This window comes from Mus caroli, unplaced genomic scaffold (assembly GCF_978045245.1).
Source record: "Mus caroli unplaced genomic scaffold, Mus_caroli_1 scaffold_5, whole genome shotgun sequence".
Classification (NCBI taxonomy): domain Eukaryota; kingdom Metazoa; phylum Chordata; class Mammalia; order Rodentia; family Muridae; genus Mus; species Mus caroli.
In genome coordinates, this window is record NW_028227260.1 from 155,275,592 (window position 1) to 155,299,316 (window position 23,725).

General features: G+C 44.0%; 1 protein-coding gene and 1 pseudogene across 2 annotated transcripts in view; one reads left to right on the forward strand and one right to left on the reverse strand.

Annotated features, from left to right (window-relative positions):
* The window catches only part of Gab3 (GRB2 associated binding protein 3), a 150,246-nt gene that overhangs the window by 11,536 nt on the left and 114,985 nt on the right, over positions 1-23,725 (forward strand). The gene's annotated exons all lie outside the window — the stretch shown is intronic.
* On the reverse strand, positions 17,594-21,271 carry LOC147004871 (Krueppel-like factor 13 pseudogene; annotated as a pseudogene).

The window sequence follows — 23,725 nt, forward strand, 5'->3', positions numbered from 1 at the left end:
CTGGGTATATGCCCAGGAAAGGTATTGCTGGATCCTCAGATGTCCAATTTTATGTCCAATTTTTTGAAGAACTGCCAGACTGACTTCCAGAGTGGTTGTGAAGAAGTATAGCAAAATTCGAGGCTTTTGGGCTCAGGCTTGGGAGTGTAGCCTTTGTGGCTTAGTGCTCCAGGTACTGGTCATAAAAAAGATAGCGACATTCCTTCCTCCACCCACCTGCTTCCTGGGTTCAATTCAAAGAATGGCACCCTGACCATTACTGGAACCTACAATGCAAATGTGCTATCTTTAGGGGCTCTTAGATTGTTAGGGGCTCTTAGAAACTGTCTTGAGAGATAACCTGACACTTGTGACTTTATACTTCCTTGTGACTCTTAACTGGTATTTTTGGTATTTTCCAACAACACCCTCCCCACCTCCATGAATTGTGGTTTCTTCCTTTAAATACCCCCTTACTCAGCTACTCGGGGCGCCATGGTCCTCTACCCCTGCGTGGTGTATGACCATGGGCCCGAGAACGCTCTCGAATAAAAATCCTCTTGCAGTTGCAGCAAGACCGTTTCTTGTGGGTGATTTTGGGGTGTCGCCTCTCCTGAGTCAGAACGTGAGGGAGTCCTCACGTTGTGGGTCTTTCAGTTGTACAAGCTTGCAATCCCACCAGCAATGGAGAAGTATTCCTCTTTCTCCACATCCTTGCCAGCATCAGCTGCCACGTGGATTTTTTATCTTAGCCATTCTGACTGGTGTGAGGTGGAATCTCAAGGTTGTTTTGATTTGCATTTTCTTATACATCTGGCTTTTTATGTGGATGCTAGAGAGTCAAACTCAGGTCTTTATGCTTCATTAGTAGGAGGCACTTTACTTACTGTTCATGTACTCTTGGTTCAATACTGGTAGGCTGTGAGTATGTAGAAATATTATCTTTTTCTTCTAGATTTTTCAATTTATAGGAATACAGTTTTGAAAAATTATTCCCCAGGAATCCTCTGTATTTCAGTGGAATCTGTTGTAATGTCTACTTTTTGTCTGTAATTTATTAGTTTGGGTCTTTTTGCTTTTTCAGTTAGCTTGGCTAAGTATTTGGGTAATCTTGTTTAACTTCAAAACAAAGCAACTCAACTTGCTGAGTCATGGTGGTGGCTCATGCCTTTAGTCTCAGCATTCAGGTAGATCTCTGTTCAAGTCCATTATGGTCTACAGAATGAGTTCTAGGACAGCCAGGAATACATAGGGAAACCATGCTTTGAAAAACAGAACAAAACAAAACAAAACAACAACAACAAAAAACCCGTCTTTGTTTAATTGATTTTTTATTTTTCTCACAATATTTATTTAATTAATTTATGTTCAAATTTTTAATCTATTGATTTGGGGTTTGGCTTATTCTTGTTATTCAAAGATTTTGTGGTACATCTTGGGTTAACTATTTGAGGTCATGGTTAACCCTAACACTGTCTGATTTAAAATTGTTTTTATACAGTATATTTTGATCATATTCTCTTTCCTCTATTTTGAATCTTACTATAACTTATAGTTAGAAACTTTCCTTTTTAAATGACTTTGTAATAATGCAAAGAATCTGATAAGTTTTGCTTTTATTTGCATTGGATTCCAAGAATTTTAAAATTTCTTCTAGATCCACTGATTGTTTAGCATGGCATGATGTGCATACATACAGTTTCAGTACCCTGGAGACAGGTAGGAGGATTGCTGTAAGTTTGAGACCAGCCTGAGTGATTTCTAGTTTTTCTATTATGATCCAGAAAGACATGGAAATTATTTTTTGTGTCTGTTTTGATGTGTCCTATAGTTTAAATTGTAATGTCTTTTGAGCTCCCAAGAAGAATATGTGTTATGCAGTTGTACGTGAAGGAAAAAAAAGAGAGAAATAAAGAGGACATGACTGCTCCTAGTTATGGTGGAGGAGAAGGTTTATTATAGATATGAAGAAGGAATAGCCAGAGGCAGAGACATCTGGGAGAGAGTCCAGAGTGGACATGACTCTGAGCTAGGTCATGTGAGGAGAGGAGGCAGAGAATAGCAGGGAGATCCAGGAGTTCAAGAGACCTGGAGGTTAAAGGGTAAGCCAAAAGGACAAAGTAACCAAAATGGCTGGATTATATAGGGAAAAGCAGCTGAGGGAAGGGCAGCCCAGCCTCTGTGCTGGAGAAGTTTAGAGTACAGGGCAGGATATGCCTACCATACCCGTAACAGGTAAGGGATTTTGGGAGAACCCGGCAGCTAGGTCCGTTCTGTTAAATAAGCACCTCAGTTAGCTATTTGTCCTGGGTTTGAGACCTAACGTTATGGAGTAGTCCATGGATGTCTATTAAGTCCATTTGATGTTTTGAAGTTTAAGAAAAAGAATGAAAAACAGAGCTAAAGAAAAACTAGAAATAAAATAGAAAAATGTGAGGAAAATGGAAAGACCAAATGAAAAAAAAAATTCAATTGTGATTTCCTGGGAACCCACAGGCTACTCTGACCAGGGAAGCAGGTAGGTTAACTCCACATCTTTACCTATCTCTTCTCTCCTTAAAATGAAACCATGCTCCGGTGGGTGCTGGTGAGGTGGCTCAGCAGTTAAGTTACTGACTGCTCTTCCAGAGGTCCTGAATTCAATTTCCAGCAACCACGTGGTGGACCACAACCATCTGTAATGGGATATAATGCCCTCTTCTGGTGTGTCTGAAGACAGCTACAATGGACTCATATATGTAAAATAAATACATAACTCTTTTTTTTTCACTTCAATATGCATGTTCTTTTATTCGGAGGAAACTGCAGAATTCTCAAGTTATACATTGAAATTGTTTATAAAACATAACTCTTAAGAAAAAAACAACCCCCCACTCATTCCTAGCTCTGCAGCAGACCACCTGCTGAGGCCTCCCTTCCCTCCCTACTCCCATCTCCAGTGGATCACACAAATCTTCCCCTTCTTATTTCCTTCCCTCCATGCCTTGCTTAATCCCAGTCCCCAACTCCAGCAGGCACTCTCTGGAAACCTATAGGCCACCCCATCCAGGGAAGCAAGGTAGAGTGCAGCTCTTCACTTCTCCATCAGCTCCTCCAAAACCTCAGTCTTATTCCCTTGCTCTGTAGCAGACCATCTGCTGTAGCCTCCCTTTAGCCCGTTTTCTCCAATGAGTCACACAAATCTTCCCCTCCAAACTTCTTTACCCCAAGTCATTGCTTTATTGCAGCCCCCAACCAGAATAGGGAACCACAGGCTATTCTGGCCATGGAAGCAGTTAGGCTAAGTAAAGATCTTAATCATTACTTCAGGTCCTTCAAATCCAACTCCCAAGTCTCATCTCCAGCTCTGTTGCAGAACAGAACTGCTGCTGACACTCCTTTCTCTATGCCCCCATCACCAGTGGATCACATATATCTTTCCTTCCAATTTTTTTCATCCAAGGATGGTTCTACATACATAAATTGACAAATGAAATCTACCATATAAACAGACTGAAAGATAAAAAACACATTATCTTTTCATTATACACAGAGGAAGCCCTTTACAAAATTTAACACATCATGATGAAAGTCCTGGAGAGGGTAGGCATAGAAGGGACATACTTTAATATAATAGCAAGACCGTAGCCAATATCAACTTAAATGGAGAGAAACTCAAAGAGATTCCACTAAAATTAGGGGCAAAACAAGTTTGTATATTCTTTCCATGCCTATTCTATATGGAACTGGAATCTCTATTTGTATCAATAAGTGAAGGAGATCTTGGAGATACAAATTGGGAAGGAAGAAGTCAAAGTATTGCTATTCTCGGATGATATGGCAATATCATAAGTGACTCTAAAAATTCTACCAGGGAACTCCTACACCTGATAAACACTTTCAGCAAAGTAGCTAGATACATGATTAACTCATAAAAATCAGAGCCCTCCTATATACCAATGACAAATGGACTGAGAAAGAAATTAAGGAAATAATACCTTCACAATAGCTTCATATAATATAAAATATCTTGAGTAACTCTAACCAAGCAAGTGAAGAACTTGTATGATAAAAACTTTAAGACATTGAAGAAAGATATTAGAAGATGGAAATATCTCCCTTGCTCATGGATTGATAGGGTTAGTATGGTAGAAATGGCCATTCTACCAAAAGCAATCTTCAGATTCAATGCAATTTCAACTTCAAGTTGTACTATAGAGGTATAGTAATAAAAATAGCATGATATTGACACAAAAACAGATATGTTGATCAGTGGAATTGAATTAAAGATTCAGACATAAATTCACATACCTATGGACACTTGATTTTTTAATAAAGAAGCCAGAATTGTACAATGGAAAAAAAAGTAAGCATCTTCAAAAAAATGCTGCTAGTCTAACTAGATGTCTGCATGTAGAAGAATGCAAATAGATCTATGTTTAACACACTACACAAATCTCAAGTCCAAGTGGATCAAAGACCTCAACATAAAACCAGGTATACTAAATCAAATAGAAGAGAACATGAGGAATAGCCTTAAACTCATTATCACAGGAAAAAAAAACTTTTGAACAGAACAACATTAGCACAAACACCAAGATAACAGTTAATAAATGGGACCCTATGAAACCGTAAATCTTCTTTAAAGCAAAGGATACAACCATTTGGACAAAGTGGCAGCTTGTAGAATGGGAAAAGATTTTTACCCACTACATATCTGATAGAAGGCTAATACCCAAAACATATAAATAATTTTAAAAAGTTAATATCAAGAAAACAAATAACCCAAATGAAAAATGGAATACAGATCTAAACAGAGAATTTCCCAAAGAAAAAATTTAATGGCTGAAAAAATACTTAAAATGTTCAACATCTTTAGCCATCAGGGAAATACAAATAAAAGTAACTCTGAGATTCCATCTTATACCTGACAGAATGGCTAAGACAAAAACCACAAGGGTCAGCACATGCTGGTAAGGATGTGGAACAAGGGGCACACTCCTGGTGGGAGTGCAAACTTGTACAGCCACTTTGGAAATAAATGTGTCAGTTCTTTAGGAAGAAGATAACTGATCTACCTCAATATCCAGCTATAGCACTCTTGAGCATATACCTAAAGGACTCTTCATCTTTCCACAGAGACACTTGCTCAACCATGTTTATTGCTGCTCTATTCATAATATCTATAAATTAGAAACAATTTAGCAATTTCTTAACAGATGACAGATTAAGAAAATGTGATACATTTGTACAATGAAGTATTACTCAGTTACAAAAGGAATGTAACCACTAAATTCATAGGTAAATGGATTGAACTAGAAAAAAAATCATCTTAAGTGAGGTATCTCAGATCCAGATAGAGAAATATGGTATGTATGCACTTATATGTTAAGTCAATGATAACCAAGCTATAATCCATAGAACAACAGAGGTTAGGTATAGAGTTAAGTTTGATGGCTTGTATATGTCTGGCCCAGGGAGTGGCACTATTAGGAGGTGTGGCCCTGCTGGAGTAGGTGTGGCCTTGTTGGAGTAGGTATGTCACTGTTGGGTGAGCTTTAAGAGCCCCATCCTAGCTGCCTGGAAGTCAGTATTCTGTTAGCAGCCTTCAGATTAAGATGTAGAACTCTCAGCTCCTCCTCCACCATGCCTGCCTGGATGCTGCCATGCTCCTGCCTTGATGATAATGGACTGAACCATGGAATCTATAAGCCAGCCTTAATGAAATGTTGTCCTTTATAAAAGTTGACTTGGTCATGATGGCTGCTCACAGCAGTAAAACCCTAAGACAGTAAGGGACAGATCTCATTTAGAAAGGGAAATAGAATAGATAATTATTGATGGAATCTTCCTAAAAATATACATATATGAAAGCAATCTAAATGAAATCACCAAATAATAGGGAAGGCAGAGCTCCAACTGGACATCCTTTATCACCAAATGAAGCTTTCAGTGCCTGGATTGGGTTACATCTAATTGAATTGATGACCAAAGGGGCTCCATAGGAATCCCCAAACAACCCAGCTGTTGCCAAGACTTTAGGTTGTTCTCCACAAACTGACAGCAAGACCCACTGAACACAGAGAAGCTGAGCTGGTGCCCACAAGAGCATTTCACCACTATGTGCTATGGTCTTTGGTAAAGGAAGGCATTCTGTACTCTACCAAATGAGAAGTGTAAACACCAAACCAGCCACAAACCCTTTGACCTACAATGGTGTCCTGCTTACAAAATATTCTAGTGCAATGGTGACATAAAGCTTGTGGGAGTAACTAACCAATATCAGATTTGACTTAAGGCCCACTCCATGAGATGGAACCCATACCCAATACTGCTTGGGTGACCAAGAACCTACTAGATAGCCCAGATATCTAGGGTAAAACCCAATACTACTGGTCTAAAAGCAAACAAGCAAATGAAAATAAAAGTAAGCGCGCGCACATACACACACACACACACACACATCAATAAAGATTTGTATCTTGCTCAGCCAACATCAGAGAAGCCTCCTCCTGCAGCAGATGGGAATAACAGAGACCCTCAATCAGTCAGACATTATGCAGAGAGTGAGAGCCCCTGGAACACTCAGCCCTAAATGGGATGTCTCCATCAAATCTCTCCCCACAGAGTTCAGGGAACCTATGGCAGAGTAGGCAGAAAGAGTGTAAGAGCCAGAGGGAGACACCAAGGAAACAAGACCCTCTAAATCAACATGAGAAATGCTCATATGAACTCTCAGAAGCAGAGGCAGTATGCACAGGGCCTGCACAGGTCTGCCCCAGGTCTTCTGTGTTCACATTATGGCTTCCAGTTTAGTACTTTTATATGGATTTCTAAATGGATGAATGAGATGTTCTCTGATTCTTGTGCTTTCTTTTGTGCTCTTTTCATTTTGTTTGTTTTGTCCAATTCTGATGGGTTTGTTTTTGTTTTATCATTATATTATATTACATTACATTATATCATATCATATTAATTGCATTTTACTATTATCCCTTTGAAGCCTGTTTGCCTTCTAATGAGATACAGAAACAGAGTGGATCCAGATGGGAGGGGAGGCAGAAAGAAATTGGGAGGAGTAGAGGAAGGGGAAATGCAATCAGGCTATATTATCTGAGAAAAATATTATTTTCAATAAAAGGAAAAAGACCAATCCAATTACAAAATAAAGAAAAATGCCTAAATAATATTGGATAAAAGTAAGCAGTAGATTAAACATAAAAAACATAAATGGGATGAGGCTACAGCTCAACTGGTAGAATGGTAGCATAGCTTTCTTTCTTTTTTTCTTTAGTTATTAGTTTGGTTATTTGTTTTTGTTTGTTTGGGTTTCAAGACAGTGTCTCCTTATGTAGACCTGTCTGTCCTGGAACCCACTCTGTAAACCAAGCTGGCCTCAAACTCAGAGATCCAGATCCTCTGCCTCCTGAGTGCTGAAATTAAAGGTGTATAACACTACCTCCTAGCCTAGTCTAGCTTATACTAAACCCTGCATTCAATTCCAAACACCACACATAAACCAGACACAATTATGCATTCTTGCCATCTCAGCATTTGGGAGGTTGAAACAGGAGCAGCAGCAGGGTTTCAGAGCCAGCAACAACTACATAGTGAGTTCAAGATCAATGTAAAATAAATAAGACTTTGTCTAAAAAAAAAAAAAAAAGACTTAAGTCTTTTTTTTTAAAATGAGATGAAAACTATACTAGAAATAGTAAAAATAGAAAAGAAAAAAGGAGAAAGAATTAGAGGTTCTTCCTAGGTTCTCCAACACTGGAATCTGCCAAATAATAGGGGGAAGGAATGTGTCTTAAGTGGGGTCTATGTGGTTTCTCTCTATTTCTTTCACAAGGAGTGATGATATATGCAAGCTGAGAATTGGACTTGTCAAGGGTCAGTTGTTAGTTTTAGAATGGTATTCACTTTAGATGCTTCGTTTTGTATAGCAGGAGTGCCTTAGTTAGGATTTTATTGCTATGAAGAGACACCATGACCAAGTCAACTCTTATAAGGACAACATTTAATTGGAGCTGGCTTATAGGTTCAGCCCATTATCAAGGCAGGAACATGGCAGCATCCAGGCAGGCATGGTGGAGGAGGAGCTGAGAGTTCTATATCTTCATTTGAAAGCTTCTAGCAGAATGCTGGCTTCCAGGCAGCTAGGATGAGGCTCTTAAAGCTCACCCAACAGTGACATACCTACTCCAACAAGGCCACACCTACTGCAGCAAGGCCACACCTCCTAATAGTACCACTCCCTGGGCTAAGCATATACAAACATCACATTCTGCTCCCTGGCTCCCATAGGCTTGTTCAAACATGAGTTTTGGAGGGCCATACTTAAACAGCGTAATGCAAAATACATTTAGTCCAACTTCAAAGGTCCTCAGAGTCTACATTAGTCTCAAGAGTGTTAAAAGTTCAAAGTTCAAAGACTCTTCTGAGATTCATATGATCACTTAATCCCCAAAGCAAGACAGGAAACTAGCTGAACAAACTCCAAACACTGTATCTCCAAGCCTGATTTCAAGGAGGTCTTCAGATCTACAACTACCTTTTTTATCTTTGTTGACTACAACAAACTTCTTTCTCTTGGGTTAGTTCCACTCCATTAGCAGCTTTCCTTAGCAGATAACCCACAGCTCTGGCATCTTGAACATGTTGGGGTCTCCAAGCCAACTTCAATGTTACAGCTTCTTGTTTCAGTGTCTGGGATCCACACGTGATCTTCTGGGCTCCTCCAAGGGGCTGGAGTCATTTCTCAAGCTCTGCCCTTTGTAGCACTCTAAGCTCAGGTTGATCCACTACACTACCACTGCTGTTCTTGATGATCATTCCATGGAACTGGCATTTCCAATACACTGGGGTATTCCACTCCAACTAGGCTTCACCAATAGTCTCTCATAGGCTCTCTTCATAGCCTCAACTCCTTTGCATGACCCCCTTCAATCCTGGGCCGTCAACTACAACTGAGGCTGCACCTCCACCAGTGGCCCTCCCTGGTCTCTCACAGTGCCAAGCCTCAGCTGCTCTCCATGACCCCTTCATACCTTCAAAACCAGTACCACCTGGGTGATTTTTAAATGTTACCAAGTTCAGCTGCAGCATGAGGTACAACCTTGGCTACCTCTGGAACATTGCTTCTTGTGCTCTCAGAAAACACTTCCCAGAAGGTTTCACCTCAGTGATGCTGGTCTCTTCTTAATCACCCCTAATTACTTAGCTCCAGCTACCCATCATCAATTTTCCCAGTAGTGCCTTCTATTCTTGACTCTAAAGCCAGAGCCACATAGCCAAAGCTGCTGAGTTCTGCTGCTTGATGTGGCTAGAACATGCCCCCCTTGTTTTATTATATTATCACTAGCTTTGTTTTCCAACTCCTTCACTGCCTAAGCTTGGCTGTCCTGAGACTTGTTATGTTGATTGACCTTGTACTCAGAGGTCTCCATGGCTCTGTCTCCTGTAATGCTGGGATTAAAGGCATGTACTACTATGCATGGTCTTAAGCTTTTTTTCATCTAGAACCTACTCTGTTCAAGGCTTGCCTTCAACTCAAAGATCTCTTTGCCATTTCCTCCTGAGATGAAAGGCTTGTTCTGCCATGTCTGGACTTTAATTTAGCTGGGTAGGATCTTGCCCCAAGGTCACTATTCCCTTATTAATTCAATTTAATATCCTTGAGCACAGAATTCAGCTCCATTTTACTTACTGGAGCCTCTTTAATACTCTAACCATATATTTTATATATTTTTCTTTCTCATCTTGCTATGCTTGTTTAAAATGCTCTTCATGAGACTTAACCAGAGAACAAAGTCTCTGCTGGGCTTTTTTGAGACTTCCTTTGTCAATGAAATTAATATAAATCTCTTTACTTTAGTCTCTGGCAGACTTTTCAAACAAGGGCAAAAAGCAGCTATGTTCTTCACCAAAATACTACAAAACAATCTCTAAGCCATATACTGAAGTTCTCTACTGAAACTTCTTGAGTCAGGTGTGCACAGTTGAAATTACAGCAAGATCTTCCATATTTAAGATGGCTCATTAAACCCCAATTAAAACATCCCATGGGGCCTGGCAAACACAGAAGTGGATGCTCACAGTCAGCTAGTGAACGGATCACAGGGCCCCCAATGGAGGAGCTGGAGAAAGTACCAAAGGAGCTGAAGGGATCCGCAGCCCTATGGGTGGAACAACATTATGAACTAACCAGTACCCCGGAGCTCTTGACTCTAGCTGCATATGTATCAAAAGATGGCCTAGTCAGCCATCACTGGAAAGAGAGGCCCATTGGACATGCAAACTTTATATGCCCCAGTACAGGGGAATGCCAGGGCCAAAAAAATGGGAATGGGTGGGTAGGGAAGTGGGGGGGAGGGTATGGGGGACTTTTGGGATAGCATTGGAAATGTAATTGAGGAAAAGATGTAATTATATATATATATATATATATATATATATATATGTGTGTGTGTGTGTGTGTGTGTGTATGTGTGTGTGTGTATATATATAAACATCCCATGGATTTGCAAATCCAAAGTCTCCAAATTTACATTCTCCAAACAAAAGCATGGTCAGGCCTATCGTAACAATACCTCAGTCTTTGGTACCAACTTCCGTCTTAGTGTTTTACCGCTCTGAACAGACACCATGACCAAGGCAACTCTTATAAGGACAACATTTAATTGGGGCAGGTTAAGAGGTTCAGTCCATTATCAAGGCAGGAACAGGGCAGCATTCAGGCAGGCATGGTACAGGAAGAGCTGGGAGTTCTATATCTTCATCCGAAGGCTACTAGCAGGATACTGAATTCCAGGCAGCTAGGATGAGGGTCTTAAAGCCCACACCCACAGTGACACACCTCCAACAAGGCCACAACTATTAATAGTACCACTCCCTGGGTCAAGCATATACAAACCATCATCAGGAGCACTACTGGTTCTGAGACGTCCCTATATTCTGTGGGCTGTGCTGGTTCCCACTGATTCCAGAGGCACTATTTTTATTTACTCAGGGTCTTCAAACATCAAACTCAGTGTATTGCCCCAGTGCATAAGAGCTGAGTAAATATGTAGTGATGAATTCTTTATTAGATATGGAAAATCAAAGAAACTAGCACTGTTTGCTAGGCTTAGTGCTATTAGACAACATGCAGTAGTAACCCTCCCCATTCCCACTTCCACCCTACCTTCATGAGAGGGAAGAAGCCGAGGAAATGAAATGATCTGGTGTACTTGTTCTCACAGCCTGCCACATTCAACAGGCAGCTGTGAAGGTTGAACAAGGTCCTAGGCTCTGTCTGTAATAATATAAGGTAACAGATCCCATCTCTCACCACAGATTGTAAGACCAAATGCTAGCTTGAGAAATTTACAGGAATGGATTTATAGAAAGAAGGAGCAGCAGGTGCAAAGTTCTTTTTTTTTTAAATATTTTTATTACATATTTTCCTCAATTACATTTCCAATACTATCCCAAAAGTCCCCCATAGCGCCCCCCACTTCCCTACCCACCCATTCCCATTCTTTTGGCCCTGGCATTCCCCTATATTGGGGCATATAAAGTTTGCAAGTCCAATGGGCCTCTCTTTCCATTGATGGCCGACTAGGCCATCTTTCGATACATATGCAGCTAGAGACAAGAGCTCCAGGATTCTGGTTAGTACATCATGTTGTTCCAACAATAGGGTTGCAGATCCCTTTAGCTCCTTGGGTACTTTCTCTAGCTTCTCCATTGGGAGCCCTGTGATACATCCAATAGCTGACTGTGAACATCCACTCCTGTGTTTGCTAGGCCCTGGCATCGTCTCACAAGAGACAGCTATATTTGGGTCCTTTCAGCAAAATCTTGCTAGTGTATGCAATGGTGTCAGCGTTTAGAAGCTGATTATGGGACGGATCCCTGGATACAGCAGTCTCTAAATGGTCCATCCTTTCATCACAGCTACGAACTTTGTCTCTGTAACTCCTTCCCTGGGTGTTTTGTTCCCAATTCTAAGAAGGTGCACAGTGTCCACACTTTGGTCTTCATTCTTCTTGAGTTTCATGCGTTTATCAAATTGTATCTTATATCTTGGGTATCCTAAGTTTTGGGCTAATATCCACTTATCAATGAATACATATTGTGTGAGTTCTTTTGTGATTGTGTTACTTCACTCAAGATGATGCCCTCCAGGTCCATCCATTTGGCTAGGAATTTCATAAATTCATTCTTTTTAATAGCTGAGTAGTACTCCATTGTGTAAATGTACCATAATTTCTGTATCCATTCCTCTGTTGAGGGACATCTGGGTTCTTTCCAGCTTCTGGCTATTATAAATAGGGCTGCTATGAACATAGTGGAGCATGTGTCCTTTTTACCGGTTGGGACATCTTCTGGATATATGCCCAGGAAAGGTATTGCTGGATCCTCCGGTAGTACTATGTCCAATTTTCTGAGGAACCGCCAGACTGATTTCCAGAGTGGTTGTACAAGCTTGCAATCCCACCAACAATGGAGGAGTGTTCCTCTTTCTCCACATCCTCGCCAGCATCTGCTGTCACCTGAATTTTTGATCTTAGCCATTCTGACTGGTGTGAGGTGGAATCTCAGGGTTGTTTTGATTTGCATTTCCCTGATGATTAAGGATGTTGAACATTTTTTCAGGTGCTTCTCTGCCATTCGGTATTCCTCAGGTGAGAATTCTTTGTTCAGTTCTGAGCCCCATTTTTTAATGGGGTTATTTGACTTTCTGGAGTCCACCTTCTTGAGTTCTTTATATATATTGGATATTAGTCCCTTATCTGATTTAGGATAGGTGAAGATCCTTTCCCAATCTGTTGGTGGTTTTTTTGTCTTATTGATGGTGTCTTTAGCCTTGCAGAAGCTTTGTAGTTTCATGAGGTCCCACTTGTCAATTCTCGATCTTACAGCACAAGCCATTACTGTTCTATTCAGGAATTTTTCCCCTGTGCCCATATCTTCAAGGCTTTTCCCCACTTTCTCCTCTATAAGTTTCAGTGTCTCTGGTTTTATGTGAAGTTCCTTGATCCACTTAGACTTGACCTTAGTACAAGGAGATAGGAATGGATCGATTCGCATTCTTCTACATGTTAACAACCAGTTGTGCCAGCACCATTTGTTGAAAATGCTGTCTTTCTTCCACTGGATGTTTTTAGCTCCCTTGTCGAAGATCAAGTGACCATAGGTGTGTGGGTTCATTTCTGGGTCTTCAATTCTATTCCATTGGTCTATTTGTCTGTCACTATACCAGTACCATGCAGTTTTTATCACAATTGCTCTGTAGTAGAGCTTTAGGTCCGGCATGGTGATTCCACCAGAGGTTCTTTTATCCTTGAGAAGAGTTTTTGCTATCCTAGGTTTTTTGTTATTCCAGATGAATTTGCAGATTGCACTTTCTAATTCGTTGAAGAATTGATTTGGAATTTTGATGGGGATTGCATTGAATCTGTAGATTGCTTTTGGCAAGATAGCCATTTTTACAATGTTGATCCTGCCAATCCATGAGCATGGGAGATCTTTCCATCTTCTGAGATCTTCTAGAATTTCTTTCTTCAGAGACTTGAAGTTTTTATTATACAGATCTTTCACTTCCTTAGTTAGAGTCACGCCAAGATATTTTATATTATTTGTGACTATTGAGAAGGGTGTTGTTTCCCTAATTTCTTTCTCACCCTGTTTATTCTTTGTGTAGAGAAAGGCCATTGATTTGTTTGAGTTAATTTTATATCCAGCTACTTCACCGAAGCTGTTTATCAGGCTTAGGAGTTCTCTGGTGGAATTTTTAGGGTCACTTATATATACTATCATATCATCTGCAAAAAGTGATATTTTGACTTCATCTTTTCCAATTTGTATCCCTTTGATCTCCTTTTGTTGTCGAATTGCTCTGGCTAGGACTTCAAGTACAATGTTGAATAGGTATGGAGAAAGTGGACAGCCTTGTCTAGTCCCTGATTTTAGAGGGATTGCTTCAAGCTTCTGACCATTTACTTTGATGTTGGCTACTGGTTTGCTGTAGATTGCTTTTATCATGTTTAGGTATGGGCCTTGAATTCCTGATCTTTCCAAGACTTTTATCATGAATGGGTGTTGGATCTTGTCAAATGCTTTTTCCGCATCTAACGAGATGACCATGTGGTTTTTGTCTTTGAGTTTGTTTATATACTGGATTACGTTGATGGATTTCCGTATATTGAACCATCCCTGCATCCCTGGGATGAAACCTACTTGGTCAGGATGGATGATTGTTTTGATGTGTTCTTGGATTCGGTTAGCAAGAACTTTATTGAGGATTTTTGCATCAATATTCATAAGGGATATTGGTCTGAAGTTTTCTATCTTTGTTGGGTCTTTTTGTGGTTTAGGTATCAGAGTAATTGTGGCTTCATAGAATGAGTTGGGTAGAGTACCTTCTGTTTCTATTTTGTGGAATAGTTTGTGAAGAACTGGGATTAGATCTTCTTTGAAGGTCTGATAGAACTCTGCACTAAACCCATCTGGTCCTGGGCTTTTTTTAGTTGGGAGACTATTAATGACTGCTTCTATTTCTTTGGGGGATATAGGGCTGTTTAGATCATTAACCTGATCTTGATTCAACTTTGGTACCTGGTATCTGTCTAGGAACTTCTCCATTTCATCCAGGTTCTCCAGTTTTGTTGAGTATAGCCTTTGGTAGAAGGATCTGATGGTGTTTTGGATGTCTTCAGGATCTGTTGTTATGTCTCCTTTTTCATTTCTGATTTTGTTAATTAGGATGCTTTCCCTGTGCCCTCTAGTGAGTCTGGCTAAGGGTTTATCTATCTTGTTGATTTTCTCAAAGAACCAGCTCCTTGATTGGTTGATTCTTTGAATAGTTTTTCTTGTTTCCACTTGGTTGATTTCACCCCTGAGTTTGATTATTTCCTGCCGTCTACTCCTCTTGGGTGAATTTGCTTCCTTTTGTTCTAGTGCTTTTAGGTGTGTTGTCAAGCTGCTAGTGTGTGCTCTCTCTAGTTTCCTTTTGGAGGCACTCAGAGCTATGAGTTTTCCTCTTAGAAATGCTTTCATTGCGTCCCATAAGTTTGGGTATGTTGTGGCTTCATTTTCATTGAACTCTAAAAAGTCCTTAATTTCTTTCTTTATTCCTTCCTTGACCAAGGTATCATTGAGAAGAGTGTTGTTCAGTTTCCACGTGAAGGTTGGCTTTCTATTATTTATTTTGTTATTGAAGATCAGCCTTAGTCCATGGTGATCTGATAGGATGCATGGGACAATTTCAATATTTTTTTTTATGAATCATAAATTTTATTTCAAAATGTAAACGTCACTAAACATGCATACATGTTAAAACAATAAAATTTACAATTTCATTAATTTTTTTTTCTTTTGCATAGGACATTACAATATAGAATCTATGCCTTACAAAATACATAACAAAGTTTTATCCGAGCAAGCCAAGGCCAGATTGGGAAACTGTACAATTGTAATACTTCACTGTAGTGATCCAGGAAAGACGGAACATGGCCTTTGGAAGCATGTTGGGAGCTAGGTTTAAACAAAAAAGTTCGTATGGGAAAGGGAACTGGGAAGCTGCTGGAAATGGCCTTGGACCTTGGATTTTGCCTTGGGGTTTTGGCAAAGGATCCCCCAGAAGTTCCACTGATGGCTTTTGATGGGAAGCAGTCACCTGGGCCTGTCCAACAAAACCACAGCAGGGATTCCCAGTCACCAAGGAGTGACAGGAGCTCTGAACCCACAATGCATAGTGGCTCAGCAGGGAGCCTTATGGTACTGTCCATGGGGTCCCCACACTCGGTACCCAGGGCTTCTCCAGTGTGCAATGGGGGAACAGAAAGATCCTTCTACCCACATACTAGGGTAGACATTATAAGTCAGGTCTGCCACTGGAGCAGATGACCAGGCAGTGTCTGAGTCACAAGAGACGTAGAACTAGCTACTCCTGGGGGAGGAATTCTCCTAAGTTTAGAGTCTCAGTACTGAGACAGGCAACCTGGCCCACAGGCATTGGGCAAATGAGCACAGGCAGCCTACCCACACTAAGTACTCTAGGGAAACAGCCAGGAGAAAACCCTGCTCTCAGGCCTGACCTAAGTTTCCTGCCCACCCCCAGGAATGCGGGGGAGGTGTCCTCTCTGCCATCCTGTTTGTTTCTAAATAAAAGTAGTAAGGTTTTAAAGCTGTGTGAGATGGGGGAGGGGACACTATGACTGGGCTGGGCTAGGCTAGAGTTCCCGAGCAAGTCCACTAACTCTGTATGGGTCAAAGAAACCAATCAAGCCTCTCTTCCCTGGTGGAATGGGACCACTGGCCACCAAGAGAAAGGGCCTCTCCCTCAGCAGTGCTCAGGCCTGTATCAGTAGTAAGCTGGACTGTGCATCCATGTTTGGGTACGAAATTCTCTGGAATGTGTCCAGGACAAACCTTCGAAGACTCAGAATCAGGAAAATTAGTCACAGGACCTGGCTCTTCCTCATGCCATCCTAATTTCAAAACAGTGAGTCAAACATCTGGATTTTAGCTTTGAAAGATACAGCCTCCAGAACGGACAGATGGAAACTTTGGACAGAAAAAAAAAAAAAAAGCCAAAAGTGGGTGACCTACAAAGCATCTCTTCCCGATCACAACATAGCTACACACAGACCTTCCAGCACTGTCTCTAACCAAATGACCTTTTGTGAAGTGGGACAGGGGACGGGGAGGGACAACGGGGAACACCTGTCAGAGGTCAAAATAGGTAGCCTTGTAACCAAAGCCACAATCAGAGCTGAGAGACAAGGCCAAGCTATTGCTCAGGTTAGTCTCACACGGACGGGCACCCTTGCTTGGTGGAGATCCCAGCCTCTAGGAAATGCTGTGACCCTGTGCAGTCCATCGTAGCACCTGCTTCTGGCAAGAAAAGGGCCAGTCTTCTGGACGGAGTGGAGCCGAGGCATTCGTCTTGAAAGGTATCCGCTCTGTTCTGCCACATTTCTCTTGGGACCAGAGAATGTCACCTCCCCTCATCCATCCCCACATCTAAACCACCCCTCACTGGGGTTGCCAGGGTGCAGAATTTTGCACCCGGAGGCTGCACTCTGGTGAATTGTCCACCTGCCCCAGTGCTGGACTCAGAACAAGGTTGCCATGGTGTGGGCTGGAGGTGGGGAGCCTTTGCATCTCATGTCCTGTGAGTAAGGGGCATGGCAGGACACAGTAGGGCACCTCCAGGACCACACTCCCATCCAGGGCATCACTGTCCACCCCTACGTAGCACCCATCAAGAGAGAACCGAAGGCCCTCTTTGGAAAGGGCTATTTTCTGTATGGCTGTAGAATTCAGTAGGCATCTGGGGAACAGACAGTGACCCCATAATATGGCTGATGCAAAGAAGGACTTTCTCATTTGGGACATGAGCTAAACTCCAGCCCCTTGATGGCTGAAGTCCAGAGTTCCGACACTGCTGCAGGAACTCTCCCTTCACTCAGGCACTTTCATTGTGGGATCTCTGATTCCCATCCCGAAAATAAAGATTTGACTTTTCAGTATTATTCCTGGGCATCCTAGGGGTTCCTCAGTCAAACTGAAACCAGAAAATATGGCCATAAACCGCGAAAACTCAAAGATCCTACAACAGACCCGGGTCTGGGAAGACTGCATCTTCGAAGGCATCCCTTGTTTATTATGACAAGATGGGAACCTAATGAAAAGCCACTGGAACTGAAGTTAGTCATGTTCCTTCCTTCCTCCCACCCCTTGAAGACATGAACTGAAGCCCCAGATGATATGGGGGGGGGTCTATGAGGGGTGCCCTGGCCCCATGCCAAAGGACCACACCCTGCCATTAAAGGAGAACCACTTTGGGAATGAAGACACGTTCATTTGCCAAAAATAGCCAACGCCTGCATATTTCTGTTTTAAGGCAACGTTACCCTTCCATCTATCAGATGGAACAGCCCTGGGTCATTCAGAGGAAAAATTAAATTAAGTGCTCTCTTTGGAAACAGCCTACGCCCACTCTCCCTCCCCCTCCCCCCCAACCCGCTCTAAAACAAACCAGCTCTTTCTTTTATTCCAAGATGATGGGGCTTAGAGTCCTTTTATCCTTCCTGTGTGCAGACAGTGGCAGAGTCAGAAGGCCTCCTGCTGTGACTCTGTGGGGAGGTAGGTCACAGGGAGACACCTGGCTCCTCCCAAGGAGAGACCTTGGCTGGTCTTTGGGGCACACTGCTGCCTCTGTCTTCAGAACTGTGGATGTAGGTGCACCAAAGGACTTTGGAATAAAATTCCTGAATCTGGAATGTGAATTCCTGAGACATGAAATGTGTTCAGAGTGTGGCTTTCTCTGCCTCACACAAATGACTTTGGGAGGGACTACACTTTGGAACTCAGCATGAAGATCGCCACACCCCAAGCACCCAGGGCTCCCTTCTTCAGTCAAGGTCCTGGCCACGTACCCCACTCTCTTCCCCAGGTGAAATGCAAGCAGAGCTGTTACCAGCTTTACACTGGACCAGGGCAGGGACCACCCCCGCCCACCATGCCTGCTTTTGGCAGCAACAATGCCACAGCCTAACTCAGCACCTACTGTGCCACCAGAAGCCACCATATGCCACTGTTAGCCTCTTGTAGCTGACACAGGTAGTTAGAAAGGGGTGCCCAAGATCCATGTGGGTGCCACATGACAACAGCCGGAAACTGCAGACTTGGCTGGGCATGGTCTCTGGGTTTCCCCTGTGCTGCACCCCCACACTGTGTGAGGGTTGGGGCGGAGGCAGAATGGCCACAACCAAGGCACACTGGGCCCAGGAAGCCCATCTATGACCCTCTGAGTCACAAGGGCCGATCCTCCACATCAAAATGAAGAGAGGTCTCTGTAAGATAACCTATGTCCATCCCAAACCCACCCACCACCCAATACACACTCACGCACACGCATGTGCACACATACACACACACACACACACACACATACATATCCAGTCCTGGGGCTTTGTGTTCCTAGGCCCCAGAGTTCTTGGGAGAAGGGGAAGAATGCCTGAACCTCTGCAGGGTGGGAGGAGATGATACTCCAAGTATCTGCAAAGGAGCAACCAGAATATGGTCTTGCTGACGAGGCCCAGCACCTGAAGCCAATGTAGCCCAGGTCTAGGCTCCAGGAGAAATAGAGCAGGTCTGGTTTCTATTCCTGCTGTCCTACCAGCAGCAGGCCACCCACTCCTGCCCTGACCCATACTGCACACTGGGTGCGGTTGGGTGCTCTCAAGCAGGGCAGGCAGAAGCAGGCCAGAAGAGTGGGTAATGCAACAGTGTGGAACTGTGGGTCTGCTAAGTCTGTACCCAAGGTTCTGAGAAAGTCATCCCCACAATTTTCATCCGGTGTCCCCCAGAGAAGCAGTCCTTGACTCTCCAATAGCATCTCCTGGAATACCTGCTGTGCTGCTCTGAGGCCCGTAACTGACGATGCCATTGCCACCATCAGTCCTGTGGGATGTGTGAGCGCTGCCACACTCACAGATTGAAGAGGCAGAGGGGGCGTGGTGGTCCTGTCCAGTGGCCCACGAGAGCTTAGGAAGCCAGATAAAACAACACCAATTTTGGGGAGAAGCAGGTTCAGTACAATGTGCCCAGGGTACTATTTCCCAGTCTGAGAACATAGTGTGATAGTGAAGGATCCCAGGTGCCTTCCTGTAGGACAGGCAGGGCCCAGCCGCCTCCATGGGTGGTTGGCAACCATGATGTGCCAGTCCGAGCAGGGTTTGCATCTGGCCTCCATTTTCCCAAGGATTTCTGGAAGCAGGTAGGTAGGCAGGCAGTCAGGCAGGCAGACAGGACCAGCCGTAGAAGGCAGAGGTCCTTCACAGTTCCATAGGCGAGTGCTCCCATGGTCTGTCATGGCTTACCACATCCCTGTGAGGTGGCCGGTCTCTTAGCCAGGCCAAAGGGCAGAGAACCACAATTGAGTGGTAGGCAAGAGAGGGTCCTAGGCCTTTGGGGGGGCTGTACTGCAAAAACACCACATCGCTGTCCCCAGCTGTCCTGTTCTGCCCCAATGTAATCTTAAACCTCACAGAAAACTCCAGAGTGCAAATCTATGTACAAAGTAAGGCGGCAGAAAGGCATGCCCTCACTGACCTCGTGGACCGCGTTCATCCCTGAGAAAGGGGGGTGGGGTGGGGCTTCAACACCGCTGAATGTCATCTTCGTGGATAGCTGTATTTGTGCAATTTGTGGGTGGTGTTTTTGTTTTGTTTTAATTTTTTTGAGATTTTTTTTTCCTTTTTGTTAAAAATTGACACCTGAGGTGAAGAAAACTGTTTTGCTGTGGACTTCTCAAGTTCGCTCAGCTTTCCTATTACCAAAGGGGTAAGGAGGCGCGGTCCAGGTGCGGGTGCTCAGGGTGAGCTGGCTGGGCTGATGGTGGGGCTGCTGGCATCCGAGCGGCTGTAGTCGCTGAGCGAGCCGGTCCTCGAGCCCCCGCCGCGCCGCTGCAGCATGCCTGGGTGGAAGTTGGCGTGGCGGCGTGCGTGCTTCGTCAGGTGGTCGCTCCGCATGAAGCGCTTCTCGCAGATGGGGCAGCTGAACTTCTTCTCGCCCGTGTGCGTGCGATAGTGCCGTGCGAGCTCGTCCGAGCGTGCGAACTTCTTGTTCCAGCTGCAGGCGAAAGGCCTCTCACCTGTGTGAGTTCTCAGGTGCGCCTTGAGGTGCGAAGATTTCCCGTAAACTTTCTCGCAGCCCGCGTAGTGGCACTTGTGCTTCCTCTGCGGGGACTCGAGGTCCGCGCGGCTCCGGCCTCGCCGACCCCTTTGTCTGAGGCCAGGCTCGCCGCTCCCCGCGGGGCCCGGCTCCTGCTCCAATGCCGCTTCGGGCTCGCTCCACGCGGGGCTGGGGGGCACGGCCGGCGCGCCTGCTTGTCCCGGGGAGGCGGGCTCTGGGCCGGGTGGTGGCGCAGGGGGCGCAGGCGGCAGGCGGCAGGGGGTCCTCGCCTTGCGCGCAGCGGCCCCTTCTCTGCGTTCCGCGGGGGCGGGCGCCGGCGCCTGCTGGTTGAGGTCCGCTAGGATCCGAGCCACCACGAAAAGCGAGGCGCTGTCCTTGCCGTCGCGGCGCTCGTCAACGCGGGGCAGTGTGGGGGCGGCGGCGGCTGCGCCCTCGGACCGGGGTTCAGGTCCTTCCCGCGGCTCGTGCACGACTGCGCGGCTGGACATGGACACGAGGCACTCGGCGGCAAAGTGGTCCACATAGGCGGCGGCTGCCATGCTGCGGGCTCGGGCGCGCGGTGCTCTCGCAGGAGTCGTCAGCGGCGCATCCGCACCCACGGCCTCCGGAGAGCGGCGGAGGGCGGGGGCGCGGCGCGCCCTCTTCTCCGGCTGGGCTGGGCTGGGCTAGGCTGGGCGCGTAGCCGCTTCTGCCGTCACCCGCGCGGCTCCGCGTCCGCCTGGCCGGGCACTGGAGGGTGAGCGCATGGGGGGCTCCAGTGAGGAGGGTCCGCGTGCGGCGTCAGAGTCGGCCTGTCTTAGGGACGTCAAGCGGAGGCGACGTTAGGCACGACCCCTGCAAGTTGTGGTCGCAGTTCCACCGTGCATTGTCTTCAGTATTTTTATATCTGTTGAGGCCTGATTTGTGACCAATTATGTGGTCAATTTTGGAGAAGGTACCATGAGGTGCTGAGAAGAAGGTATATCCTTTTGTTTTAGGATAGAATGTTCTGTAGATATCTGCCAGATCCATTTGATTCATAATTTCTCTTAGTTTCACTGTGTCCCTGTTTAGTTTCTGTTTCCATGATCTGTCCATTGGTGAAAGTGGTGTGTTGAAGTCTCCCACTATTATTGTATGAGGTGCAATGTGTGCTTTGAGCTTTACTAAAGTTTCTTTAATGAATGTGGCTGCCTTTGTATTTGGAGCATAGATATTCAGGATTGATAGTTCCTCTTGGAGGATTTTACCTTTGATGAGTATGAAGTGTCCCTCCCTGTCTTTTTTAATGACTTTGGGTTGGAAGTCAATCTTATCAGATATTAGAATGGCTACTCCAGCTTGTTTCTTCATGCCATTTGCTTGGAAAATTGTTTTCCAGCCTTTCATTCTGAGGTAGTGTCTATCCTTTTCTCTGAGATGAGTTTCCTGTAAGCAGCAAAATGTTGGGTCTTGTTTGTGTAGCCAGTTTGTTAGTCTATGTCTTTTTATCGGGGAGTTGAGTCCATTGATATTAAGAGATATTAAGGAAAAGTAATTGTTGTTTCCTGTTATTTTTGTTGTTAAAGTTGGCATTTTGTTCTTGTGGCTGTCTTCTTTTAGGTTTGTTGAGGGATTACCTTCTTGTTGTTTCCAGGGCGTGGTTCCTGTCCTTGTATTGGTTTTTTTCTGTTATTATCCTTTGAAGGGCTGGATTCGTGGAGAGATAATGTGTGAATTTGGTTTTGTCGTGGAATACTTTGGTTTCTCCATCTATGTTAATTGAGAGTTTGGCTGGGTATAGTAGCCTGGGCTGGAATTTGTGTTCTTTTAGTGTCTGTATAACATCTGTCCAGGATCTTCTGGCTTTCATAGTCTCTGGTGAAAAATCTGGTGTAATTCTGATAGGCTTGCCTTTATATGTTACTTGGCCTTTTTCTCTTACTGCTTTTAGTATTCTATCTTTATTTAGAGCATTTGTTGCTCTGATTATTATGTGTTGGGAGGTATTTCTTTTCTGGTCCAGTCTATTTGGAGTTCTGTAGGCTTCTTGTATGTTCATGGGCATCTCTTTCTTTAGATTTGGGAAGTTTTCTTCAATAATTTTGTTGAAGATGTTTGCTGGTCCTTTGAGTTGAAAATCTTCATTCTCATCCACTCCTATTATCCATAGTTTTGGTCTTCTCATTGTGTCCTGTATTTCTTGGATGTTTTGAGTTAGGATCTTTTTGCATTTTACATTTTCCTTGATTGTTGTGCCGATGTTCTCTATGGAATCTTCTGCACCTGAGATTCTCTCTTCCATCTCTTGTATTATGTTGCTGATGCTCGTATCTATGGTTCCAGATTTCTTTCCTAGGGTTTCTATCTCCAGTGTTGCCTCATTTTGGGTTTTCTTTATTGTGTCTACTTCCCTTTTTAGGTCTAGTATGGTTTTGTTCATTTCCATCATCTGTTTGGATGTGTTTTCCTGTTTTTCTGTAAGGACTTCTACCTGTTTGATTATGTTATCGTGTTTTTCTTTAAGGATTTGTAACTCTTTAGCAGTGTTCTCCTGCAATTCTTTAAGGGATTTTTGTGCTTCCTCTTTATTGTCTTCTGCCTGTTTAGCAGTGTTCTCCTGCATTTCTTTAAGTGTGTTATTAAAGTCCTTCTTGAAGTCCTCTATCATCATCAGGAGATATGCTTTTAAATCCGTGTCTAGCTTTTCTGGTGTGTTGGGGTGCCCTGGACTGGGCGAAGTGGGGGTGCTGGGTTCTGATGATGGTGAGTGGTCTTGGTTTCTGTTAGTAAGATTATTACGTTTACCTTTCGCCATCTGGTAATCTCTGGGGTTAGTTGTTATTGTTGTCACTGTTTAAAGATTGGAGCAGAAGCTGTGTTCCACTCACCAGCAGTCTCTAAATCCTGCGGCGGGGGTCGTGGGTAGCTGACGGTACCCCGGTGCTGGTCCAGCCGGAAGAGGCCTGTGGTCCTACTCAGGCCGTTTTTCTGCTTCCCTAACTAATGCAGTCTCTGGTCCCGCGTGCAATTGGATTGGAGCAGAAGCTGTGTTCCACTCTCCAGAAGTCTTAAGATCCTGTGGTGGGTGTTGTGGGTAGCTGGTGAGTGTCAGCCG